General features: G+C 38.7%; 1 long non-coding RNA gene across 1 annotated transcript in view; it reads right to left on the reverse strand.

Moving 5' to 3' along the window:
• Positions 1-11,292: 11,292 nt before the first annotated feature.
• LOC137254125 (uncharacterized) overlaps positions 11,293-12,888 on the reverse strand; it is a 32,651-nt gene continuing 31,055 nt past the window's right edge. The window contains exons 4-5 of the long non-coding RNA XR_010953985.1: positions 11,830-11,981; positions 11,293-11,759 (exon numbers count right to left, since the gene is read on the reverse strand). This is a non-coding gene — a long non-coding RNA (uncharacterized lncRNA). The remainder of the gene's footprint in view (positions 11,760-11,829; positions 11,982-12,888) is intronic.

A 12,888-nucleotide genomic window follows, 5' to 3' on the forward strand; every position in this document is an offset into this window, starting at 1 on the left:
CTCAAGAGAGCATTAAAAAAAACTTAGTGAGGAGGGTACAACCGACCAAAACTTACAAACATTCTTAATGAGTTATCGCTCCACCCCGAACCAAAATTGTATGGATTTCAAATCACCTGCCGAGCTGTTATACAATCGAAAACTTCGTACGCATTTGGATTTACTGCTCCCACCAAGCGAGGAAAAAGCACCAAATGAGAAACAAAGCTCGGATATGAAATACCAGTACAACAGAAAACACGAGGCCAGTCCGAAACAGTTCCGTCCCGAGTACAAGGTTTACGCTGCGATACATACATCTAACAACAAATATGAGTGGAAACCAGGCTATATAATAGAACGTATTGGTAGCGTCATGTACAACGTCTTAATGGACACTGGAAAGTTGAAAAGAATTCACGCAAATCAACTGTGCCATCGTAGATCACTGACCAAACAAGTACCAGAACGCGCAGATCATATTCTAGACCATTTAGAAAAAGAACCAGAAACTCAAAACGTAGACAACGATGAGTTGTCCTCGAATGAAAACTCAGGTCAAGCTAATCATGAAATTGCGCCCAATGATTATGATTCAGCTCAAACCAATCACAATTGCGGAGACCAAGGGACTCCATCCCTACGTCGCTCAGACCGTCCTCGACGGTCGCCACTTAGGTTTTCACCGAGCTCATTAAACTAAACAGCGAAGGTGTTGGGACGAGACATTATGGCAATCTGGCAACACATGATCAAAGTTTGACATCTTGCTAACATATCGACACACGGCTGTCACTTCGAGTTATTCAAGAGTTACACACGTGAATTAAAAAGTATAATATTTTACTATTAACTACCTTTAGTATTTTCCTTAATATTTAATAATCAATATATGAAATATTCGTACGTCTGTACCACCAGACGTAACAGCGACATATGTTGGTGTTGATGGATGCGCATATTGCGGATATGTAGGTATGAGGTAGGTATGTTAGAAGTGAAGGAATCAAAATATATGCAGAAAAAGAAATGGATATTCACTGGTAGGAGTGATTAACCATACCAAAAAAAAATATATATATAGATATGTTTCTTTATTCGTCCAAATGGCATTGAATGGCCTAGGCATGTATATGTATTCTATCTTAAATGAGTCTTACTGAATGCTATGTTACTTCAATTGTAGGCAGTAAAAGTTAATAAATACGTGTATAATATTTAGGTATGTATTCGTGTTAATTGTAAAATACTTTATGATTGTCCAGAATCAAAAAAAAGTTGTTGGGAAAATATTTCAACATTGGCATAATTGGTGCTTGCAAAGGGTTGCACGTACGTACATACAAACAAACCATAATGGCATACGTTTAAAAGCTAATCGCATTACTATACAATTTGGTTGGAATTATACATTGAAAATATATTACGCTTTAGCGAAGTTTGTCGCCTTGACATGACAGTCTATTTTCTGGCAGATAATTCCAATGGTCTCCTTTAAATTGGCTTATACTAGTACAAAGGCATAGCGGTATATAGTTATGATAGGTACATCTGCGAGTAAAAAAAAATAGCAAATTGGCTTGCAAGTTGCAGCAATTAATCTTCTATTTCCATTTCCCTCAATTGTAAAACCGGGTTTACTGATTTAAACGACAATGACTGTCAACCAATTTCGAAACCGTTTTGGAGCGCGATGTAGTCTAATTTAAGACGAGTTCCAGGTTATATATATAATTCTGTTCCATACAACAATGATAATTTTGCTTTGAAAAGGATAAAAATTGCGTATCATTGTTGCTGCAATTTTATTGCTCGCAGGTGTATGTACGACATCCTACATTATACAAGCCTTTACATATTAAAATCTAATCCACTGTTCAAAACAATTTAACTAACTTTTTTTTACTCGGTAAGATATGTCGAATACAAAATCAAAACATTTACAAGTGAATTATCTAAATTTTGTACATAGTTTTGGCTGCTTTAGCTATATGACGATTTCATATAGGGTGGTGCGTATGCTTTGGTCATTCCTCATCGACCTGGTTCCGGTGGCAAACCTTCTTTGTTTTGTTAAAAAAAACTTGTAGAGCTATTTATAAGTTCACTCAAGCGAAGGCAAAATATAAAGGAACGGACTCACCGCTTTAACCGCTGATATTCGCGGTCGTAATTGGCCTGACCGCAGGCCTAGGTTCGCTGCCCTGTGGTTGTCATTATAGCTGATATATTGTAGCCCGTATGGTCGTAGCTGATAAAGATGCGGCTATGTTGTTGTAGCCGTTATAGTCGTAGCTGATAGGATTACGCTAGTATTGTTATAGCCGGTATGGACGTAGCTGATGAAGATGCGGCTAGTATTGCTGTAGCCGTTATAGTCGTAGCTGATAGGATTACGCTAGTATTGTTATAGCCGGTATGGACGTAGCTGATGAAGATGCGGCTAGTATTGCTGTCGGTGGTACCGCCTGTTGTAGGTGTTAACATTAGTGGCCGCAGTCCTATGTTCGCGGCCCCGCTGTGTGCGTTGTAGCTGGCGGTGGCGGTACGTCTGGTGGTTGTTGCGCTCGTGGTTGGCGCTAATGGATGGGTTTGGGGAGATACTACTGATGGTGATGCCCGTGATAATATTAGGCGCCGTTGGTATTGGTGGGCGCTTTGGGTCAAGGTAACCGAGTGACCCGGCTGCGATAAAGCTCCGCGCTACCCTGTATGAGCCTGATTACTTGGCTCTTTGCCGTCAATTGTATTACGCGGCGGCGTACTGCTGGCCCTGGAGGCGGAGGTGGTGTCGGACGCTTTTCCGCAGGTGGTAGTGTTCTTAGTAAACGTAGAGGAAGAGGTTTATCTCGCTAAGTGTGACTGCGAATGCCGACCTACTTCCACTGGACCTTGTGCCCACACAACATAACCTGTGCAGAGTTTATTACCACCCAAAATAGCCGCGTAGAAACGAGATTTGTCGGAAAGAACGGTTTCGGTGCTTTGCGCTATTGACTCTTTCCTCGTTTCTCGACAATTTCCTGTGTAGGTGCACAGCCGGCGAGGATGTTTTTCGATCACCAAAATTGTACGCCCTTTTACTTACTTAGCTTCCCGGAAACTCATTTTATTCTTTTTTGCTAGTGATGGCCGGTCTGTCTTTTTCCTTCTTTTTCGATACTTTTTATCGCAACTTTCGCCACATCACTAGGTGTGTTCGCGTGAACACGCTCCCAAGTGGATCGTAGCAGTAGACCGTAGCAGCAAACCGTAACAATATCGGAATTTTGCTTAGATGCGGATAACAACATAACCTTCGATACATGGTTCGCCCGCTATGAAGATCTATTTGCAATAGATGCAGCAAAGCTAGACGACGCCGCAAAAGTGAGGCTATTGCTTCGAAAATTAAATACAAATGCTCACAGTAAATATATTAACTATATTCTTCCAAATATATTAACTATATTCTTCCAAATCACCCACTTGGCTTTACATTTGACAACACGGTGCAAAAACTAACCCAACATTTTGGTAGTCAAATTTCAATTCTCAATACGCGTTTTAATTGTTTGCAATATACAAAAGATGCGAACATGGACTTTCTAACATACACAGGTATGGTCAACAAACACTGCGAGAAGTTTAAGCTAAACGATCTGACAGTGGATCAATTCAAATGTTTAGTGTTCGTCATGGGTCTAAAATCACAATCAGATTTTGAGATATGGACAAAACTTTTAAGCAAGATCGACAGTGAAGCTAGTACTATCACACTTGCCGGCATAGCGCGAGAATGTCAGCGCATAATCAATCTGAAGTCCGACACCGCTCTTGTTGAAAAGAAAAATGTTGAAGTTCAACAAGTAAAGGCAGCTAGGAACATACCAAACAAGAAAAATAGTACACCAAACTCGCCATGTTGGTTTTGTGGCGACATGCACTATGCACGAAATTGTTCCTTCAAAACGCACAAATGTAAGAAATGTAACGAAATCGGACACAAAGGCGGATATTGCAAGGTCAAGAAAGGGAAACATCATGCAAACAAGGGTACCCACACAAAGAAAAAACCCAGCGCCGATACGAAAACAATATTTGCAGTCAACAATATAAGCTGTAGAATGTACGTAAAAGTCAGAATCAACGGAATCGTAATCAGTCTCCAATTCGACACAGGATCTGATATAACAATAATATCTCAAGATGTCTTGGCAAAGTTTTCAACGACGAAAATGGAAGAAGTGAACCGACAAGCACGCAGCGCAACAGGCAACAAATGCAAAAGCAGCAGAAGGAGCAGCACGATGATATGAAATTACTGATGCAAAAGCTACTTCCTAAGGAGCCTTCGCACCTGCAAAATAATGCATCAAATTCAAGTAAAGGCCCAGAATTCATCCTAGAAGCGCTAGCTGCAAACATATCGGAATTTTGCTTAGATGCGGATAACAACGTAACCTTCGATACATGGTTCGCACGCTATGAAGATCTATTTGCAATAGATGCAGCAAAGCTAGACGACGCCGCAAAAGTGAGGCTATTGCTTGGAAAATTAAATACAAATGCTCATAGTAAATATATTAACTATATTCTTCCAAACCACCCACGTGACTTTACATTTGACAACACGGTGCAAAAACTAACCCAACTTTTTGGTAGTCAAATTTCAATTTTCAATACGCGTTTTAATTGTTTGCAATTAACAAAAGATGCGAACATGGACTTTCTAACATACACAGGTATGGTCAACAAACACTGCGAGAAGTTTAAGCTAAACGATCTGACAGTGGATCAATTAAAATTTTTAGTGTTCGTCATGGGTCTAAAATCACAAACAGATTTTGAGATACGGACAAAACTTTTAAGCAAGATCGACAGTGAAGCTAGTACTATCACACTTGCCGGCATAGCGCGAGAATGTTAGCGCATAATCAATCTGAAGTCCGACGCCGCTCTTGTTGAAAAGAAAAATGTTGAAGTTCAACAAGTAAAGGCAGCTAGGAACATACCAAACAAGAAAAATAGTACACAAAACTCGCCATGTTTGTTTTGTGGCGACATGCACTATGCACGAAATTGTTCCTTCAAAACGCACAAATTTAAGAAATGTAACGAAATCGGACACAAAGACGGATATTGCAAGGTTAAGAAAGGGAAGCATCATGCAAACAAGGGTACCCACACAAAGAAAAAACCCAGCGCCGATACGAAAACAATATTTGCAGTCAACAATATTAGCTGTAGAAAGTACGTAAAAGTCAGAATCAACGGAATCGTAATCAGTCTCCAATTCGACACAGGATCTGATATAACAATAATATCTCAAGATGTCTTGCCAACGTTTTCAAAGACGAAAATGGTAGAAGTGAACCGACAAGCACGCACCGCAACAGCCGAGCTGCCACTTGTAGCCCAATTTGAGTGTAACATCGAATTTCAAAACCGTAAAACTATTGCAACATGTTACGTAACGCCAATAAAAAATCTTAATGTAATGGGTCTCGATTGGATAAGGTCTCTTCAATTAGAAGAGTTGCCGATCAACAATATCTGCCAAGCCATCACAACAACAAAATATCTAAGGTCCAAAATAGACACAAATACCGTGAAAGAACTTTTCCACATCTTTTTGAGAACAAAATGGGATTGTATAACAAATCTACAGCACACCTGTATATCAAGGAACACTGCAGCCCAGTCTTTCGCCCACCGCGACCAGTCGCGTACGCCGTAAAACAATCCGTAGAAGTCGAACTAAATCGTCTGGTAAAAGACGGAATAATTTCACCGGTAAATTACAGCGATTGGGGGGCTCCCATTGTTGTAGTCAGGAAAACAGATGGTAGAGTACGTCTATGCGCAGATTTTTCCTCAGGTCTCAATAGGACATTTTTTCTAAATTATGGAATGCCAAAATATTTAGCTATATTGATTTGGCAGATGCTTTTTTACAAATTGCTATAGATGATGAATCAAAACATCTACTTACAATAAACACATATTTAGGTTTGTTTCGGTACAACCGCATGGTTTTTGGGGTAAAAATATTTCCATCAATATTCCAACAGATTATGGACCAAATGCTCGCTGGATTGGAAGGTGTCACCGAATATATCGACGACATTTTGGTTTCCGGAGCTACTCAGGAAATACATGACACAAATCTTGAAAAAGTTTTACTCCGCATACAAGAACACGGATTTACATTATAAACTCACAGGGGTTGAAACCAAATACAGAAAGAACCGCAGCAATCCGCAAAATGCCGGAACCAACAAACATTTCGGAACTTCGGTCGTTTTTAGGTGCCATAAACTTCTATGGAAAATTCGTACACAAAATGCGCTTATACCGTGGTCCACTAGACGAGTTGCTGAAAATTAACACAAAATGGCAATGGAAAAGCAATCATGCAGAATGTTTCAAACATCTTAAGGACATCCTGTCATCCGATTTATTGCTCGCACATTATGATCAAAATCAAAAGATAATCGTGGCAGCAGACGCGTCAAATTACGGACTTGGCGCTTGCATCATGCACGAATATCCAGATGGTACGCAAAAAGCAATTAGTCATGCGTCGAAATCACTGACTGAAACCGAAAAAGGATACAGCCAGATTGAGAAAGAGGCTTTAGCGTTAAAATTTGCTGTAACCAAATTCCACAAAATGATCTTCGGGCGTAGGTTTACCCTACATACCGACCATAAACCACTTTCAGCGATCTTTGGGAAGAAGTCCGGTATTAACGCTCACCAAGCAAACCGTCTCCAGAGATGGGCTATAAAACTACTCGCGTATGATTTCGACATCAGATTCATAAACACAAATAGTTTCGGTTATGCTGATGTTCTATCACGACTCATTAAAAACACCGTAACTGATTCAGAAGATTTCATCATAGCTTCCATCAAGCTAGAAAACGAGGTAAATTCAATTATTACAGCAAACGTAGAAAAAATGCAAATCACGCACAAAATGTTACAATACGAAACTGCAAGAGATCCAATCCTGAAAAACATTCTCGAGTTTTACAAAACGGGCTGGCCAGTAAAACTTCCAGAGAATACAGACATCAGACAATATCTTGCGCGAATAGATTCCATTACCGTCACCAAGGACTGTATAATGGTAGGAAATCGAATTGCTATACCTAGAATCTACCAGAAGTGAATTCTAAAAGAACTTCACCGGGGTCATCAAGGTATACAACGAACAAAAGCAATCAATAGATAAAGACATTATAAATTTTATTAATGACTGCCACCAATGTGCAGCCGCGGCCAAATTTCCGACAAAAACAACATTAAGCCCATGGCCTCCAACTAATGAACCATGGCAACGCATACACATCGACTATGCAGGTCCCCAGGGAAACGCGTGTCACTCTTGCTCAACATCGTTCTGGATACTGTAACAGGTTAAACTCTTACCTATCCAGAATCAACCCCGACATACAAAATGTATGCCCCGCTTGCAATGTGTCCCCGCATGACACCAACCATCTCTTCAATTGTAATGTGGAACCAACGCCTCTAACACCCCTTTCCTTATGGTCCACCCCTGCTGAAACGGCAAGTTTCCTTGGACTCCCGTTAGAGGATATTGATGACAATTTTGATCGGTCGCGGCTATTAGGTGTGGCGAGCATTGCTAAAACAACAACAATAACGCAGGTCCCGTCGATGGACATTATTTTTTAGTAGTGGTGGACTTCTATTCGAAATGGCCAGAAATAGTGATGACCAAGTCAATCTCTACTCACCATACCATCAATATTTTAAATAAAATCTAATCACTTTTTTCTAGCTGGCTTGAGGTCTGAGTTGAAATAAAAACACAAGGGTTTTTTTATATATTACCAATATATTTCGATTACACACGGTAATCGTCTTCAGGGTGAACACTACAAAACATAAAAACAACAAAATAAATAAATAAATAACAAATTTCCTAACATACAAATTAAAAAAAAAAAATTATAACATACATTTTTTACACGTGTGTATCACTTGACGTGGAGTTTATCACTGATCGTTTGTTTGTCAACAAATATCTATAGAAGCTAGCAGAGTTATCTACGTCCGTTTTATAGTTCATTCGTTTACTGGTTGGTGTGTTAATAATGTGAAGCATTTCCAGAGTAAATCGTTTTCTGTAATGTTGTTCTTGTTGAAGAATAGTAGCTTTGTCAAAGTTTGGTGAGTGGGAGTTTTCAGTACAGTGGGTCATAAGTGCAGTTTTTTGGTTTGCAGTATGTTGGCAATATTTGTAATCCGATTTGTGTTGCGCTAGTCTAGTTTTAAGTTTGCCTTTTGTTGTTCCAATATATACGCTGTGGCATGGTTGGTTGTTTTTTCCATTGCAAGGAATTTCGTAAACTATATTGCTTTTTTCTGTATGTGGAATTTTTGATTTTGTTTGATTATATATGTTTTTTAATGTATTTATCGGCTTATGGGCTATTTTTACTTAATCTTTGTTGTAGCAGTCTGATTTGGCCAATCGTTCCGACAATTTTGGCACATAAGCTACTGACTTAAATATTTTCTGCGGTTTTTCTTTTTCTTTTTCTTGATTCTTTTCTTCTTGATATTTATTTAAAAGTGTTTTAATTATGTTTTCAGGAAAATCATTTCTTCTTAACAAAAGTTTTATTTCATTTTTAATTTCCTCGTGGTAAGTGTCGTCCGTAATTTCTAACATTCTTCTTATACAGCCCATTGCTGTATTCATTATCATCGTCTTTGGATGCTTTGAGTAAAAGTTGATGATTCGTCCTGTTGATGTTGATTTCTTATACCACTTTAACTTCAATTCGTTTTTGCTTCTAATAACAACTGAGTCAAGATATGGTAGTTTTCCGTCTTCTTCAAGTTCCGTTGTAAAATTTATATATTTATTGAAAGAGTTTAGTGTGTCTAGCGTACTTTTTTCATCATCTTCGTGTATTATAGCAAATAGATCGTCGACATATTTTGTGAGTAATCTGGGTACTCTTGCTAATTTCGTTGTTGTGTTCTCTAATAGTTTTTCCATCACTATATCGGCAATTACTGGTGATGTTGGGGATCCCATCGGCAATCCTTTTAGCTGTGTATACAATATATCATTGAATTTGAAATACCTATTTTCTTCGATGCAAAACGTAAGTATTTCCATAAACAGTTTTTTTGGTATATTTGTGTGTTCTTCTATTTTCATCCAATTGTCTCTTATGATCTCAAGGGCTAATTGTGTGGGAATGCTGGGAAACAGGGAAATTACGTCGAAAGATATTAGCTTTTCATTGTCAGAAATGTAGGTGTTTTTAATTTTTGTTTTAAACTCAAGTGTATTTTTAATGTTGTATGCCGAGTTTGCTGTTGCGTTTTTTAATATATCTGCTATATATTTGCATAGGCTATGTGCTGGTGATCCAGTGGCCGAACAGATTGGCCTGAGCGGTGTTCCTTCCTTATGTAGTTTTGGTAGTCCATATATCCTCGGAGGTAAAGCTGTTGTTGTAGATAATTTATTTTTCTCTATTTTTGAAATTAAATCCAATTTATAAAGTTTGTCGACCAGACTGTTATTTTTGCTTTGTAGTCTCGATGTAGGGTCCTGTCTTTGAACCCTATACATTGTCAAGTCGTTTAATATATCGCCCATTTTCTTATTGTAGTCACTTATATCCATAGCTACCGTTTTGTTGCCTTTGTCAGATGTTAATATACGAATGTTTTTATTTTTACTAAGAAATTTCTGAGTCCGTCCCACTGTATCAGTTATTGCACGATCTATTGCACTTTGCCTATTTGTTGTTGTATGGTCTTTTATAAGTAATGAGAGTTTTGTTCTTGCTTCCTCTTGTTTCTCTTTAACTTTAATTGTTTGTACAAGATTCTCTCCATCAGCTATATATTTGAATAAAGGAAATTTTGTATTCTCGATTGGAAGCGCAAATTTTGGACCTTTTGTCAAAAGCGTTTGTATGTCTGATGGAAACTCGACTTTCGTTTTGTTTACGAACCAACCTTCATTTTTATTGTTGTCAGTAAAGAGATGATTTCGATTTTGACGCAGTTTGTCGTGTTTTGCTTCTTGTCGTTTCTTTAGAGTTGTTGTGAGTTTTTTTGCGACTTTTGTTTCACTTTGAAGTAATTTCTCAAAATCTCCCGCGTTTAGATATTCCTTAAGTTTTGTTTTTGTTTGTTCCATCTGTTGCTGCTGTCTTTTTAGTATGTTGTTATTTATTTATTTATTTTGTTGTTTTTATGTTTTGTAGTGTTCACCCTGAAGACGATTACCGTGTGTAATCGAAATATATTGGTAATATATAAAAAAACCCTTGTGTTTTTATTTCAACTCAGACCTCAAGCCAGCTAGAAAAAAGTGATTAGTTAACAAAAAGGTCGCCAAAATCAAAATTTAAATGAAATCTTTTCAAGACACGGATTTCCAAGTACGTTGTTATCAGACAATGGAACTCAATTCAAGAGTGCAGAGTACTTCATCCGTGAACGCGGTATCCAACATCTTTGTTCCAGTCCGTATTACCCAATGTCAAATGGTCAGGCGGAACGATTTGTTGACACACTCAAGAGAGCATTAAAAAAAACTTAGTGAGGAGGGTACAACCGACCAAAACTTACAAACATTCTTAATGAGTTATCGCTCCACCCCGAACCAAAATTGTATGGATTTCAAATCACCTGCCGAGGTGTTATACAATCGAAAACTTCGTACGCATTTGGATTTACTGCTCCCACCAAGCGAGGAAAAAGCACCAAATGAGAAACAAAGCTCGGATATGAAATACCAGTACAACAGAAAACACGAGGCCAGTCCGAAACAGTTCCGTCCCGAGTACAAGGTTTACGCTGCGATACATACATCTAACAACAAATATGAGTGGAAACCAGGCTATATAATAGAACGTATTGGTAGCGTCATGTACAACGTCTTAATGGACACTGGAAAGTTGAAAAGAATTCACGCAAATCAACTGTGCCATCGTAGATCACGGACCAAACAAGTACCAGAACGCGCAGATCATATTCTAGACCATTTAGAAAAAGAACCAGAAACTCAAAACGTAGACAACGATGAGTTGTCCTCGAATGAAAACTTAGGTCAAGCTAATCATGAAATTGCGCCCAATGATTATGATTCAGCTCAAACCAATCACAATTGCGGAGACCAAGGGACTCCATCCCTACGTCGCTCAGACCGTCCTCGACGGTCGCCACTTAGGTTTTCACCGAGCTCATTAAACTAAACAGCGAAGGTGTTGGGACGAGACATTATGGCAATCTGGCAACACATGATCAAAGTTTGACATCTTGCTAACATATCGACACACGGCTGTCACTTCGAGTTATTCAAGAGCTACACACGTGAATTAAAAAGTATAATATTTTACTATTAACTACCTTTAGTATTTTCCTTAATATTTAATAATCAATATATGAAATATTCGTACGTCTGTACCACCAGACGTAACAGCGACATATGTTGGTGTTGATGGATGCGCATATTGCGGATATGTTGGTGGTTCACTAGTCATTAATTGTTTAGAAGTTTCAACTTGTTGCGATTGTTGTTGTTGTACCTGGCTGCTGATGTGGTGTTAACGTTTGTTGTACAATTTATTCGGGTGCTTGCACATATTGTTGGTGTTGTTATGGTGCTGGAAAACCTTACGATATTGAAAGTCCTTGATTAGTGTAATCCCCACTTAGTGAACTACTCCTGTGACCGCGTCCGCTTAAGTTACAGGCATAGCTGACATCGCTTATATAACCGGTTGGCTCTAAAGTAAAAACCAAAACAAAATATTAGAATCAGTGTTTATGAATAACATATTTAAAATAAGCTCTTACAACAACGTGATCGTCGGCTACATCCCCGTGAAAGTAATGTGGTGTTCCTCCTTGTATAAACGTAGGTACTGGATGTGCTCAACCGTGCAGTTTTCTTCTAATTTGAACAAATGTATGTTCTCACAGCCACAGCTGGAATATCTGGGATATTTCTATCCGCACATCGTCAAAATCAAATTACCCAGAATGAAAAAGAAACTCATATCAGTAATAATAGATTAAAAGTTTTAATATAAACCGAAAAGTGTTCCATAAATAGGGCTCCACAATTAGCTCTTTTCTGAGAGGCCAAAGGCACAAGAGAAATTTCAGATAACTAGAATCAGGAATGAACCTCCACCATGCCTATGCATCTTCCGATGGCAAGGGTACCGAAAGATAGAGAACATAAAATTATAACAAGGGACAATTGATTGATGTTACGAAGTAAATTAGACGTGCTACAACAACAAATAAATACAGATGACTGTTTAATCTATTATGCGAAGTTCTTGAATGGATGTTCAAATTGAAAAGGGCACACTAATGCTAAAATTGCTTTCCCCGACTAACCCGGGAACGAATTGATATGACTACGCCTATCCTTCTTTAGCAGCAGTGCCGTGCACCAGTTCTGTTTTGGACAGGAAAATAAACGTTTGGTTGTCTCCAAGTTGATCATATGATACAGAATATACTCGTTTGCTACATCTAATTTTCCCCTGAAAGGTGCATTTGTTGCACCCTGCTGTCTGGCCACTCACCCAACAACACCAGGCACGACGGAACTTGTCTTTTTTTATTGGACGTTGTGGTAGAGCACTACCCTTAAGTGGCCCAATGAAACCAGGCTAATCCTGTTCATGTGTCCGCACCCCGTGGGACCGCCGTTAGGCATAACGTCACGGGGGGAAAGGCGATTTAGTCGCCACTACTTCGTATGCGCATTTCTCTGCGCTCCCTTTCGGCATGCATCAATTTCGTCATTACTATAAAGGCCATCTTGCTCACAGCAATCCTACAATCTATTTGTCCGCAAATTCGTGGAACTAAATTTCTAATGGAAGGTTCCTCTTCAAA

This window comes from Eurosta solidaginis, chromosome 5, assembly GCF_040869045.1.
Source record: "Eurosta solidaginis isolate ZX-2024a chromosome 5, ASM4086904v1, whole genome shotgun sequence".
Classification (NCBI taxonomy): Eukaryota; Metazoa; Arthropoda; class Insecta; order Diptera; family Tephritidae; genus Eurosta; species Eurosta solidaginis.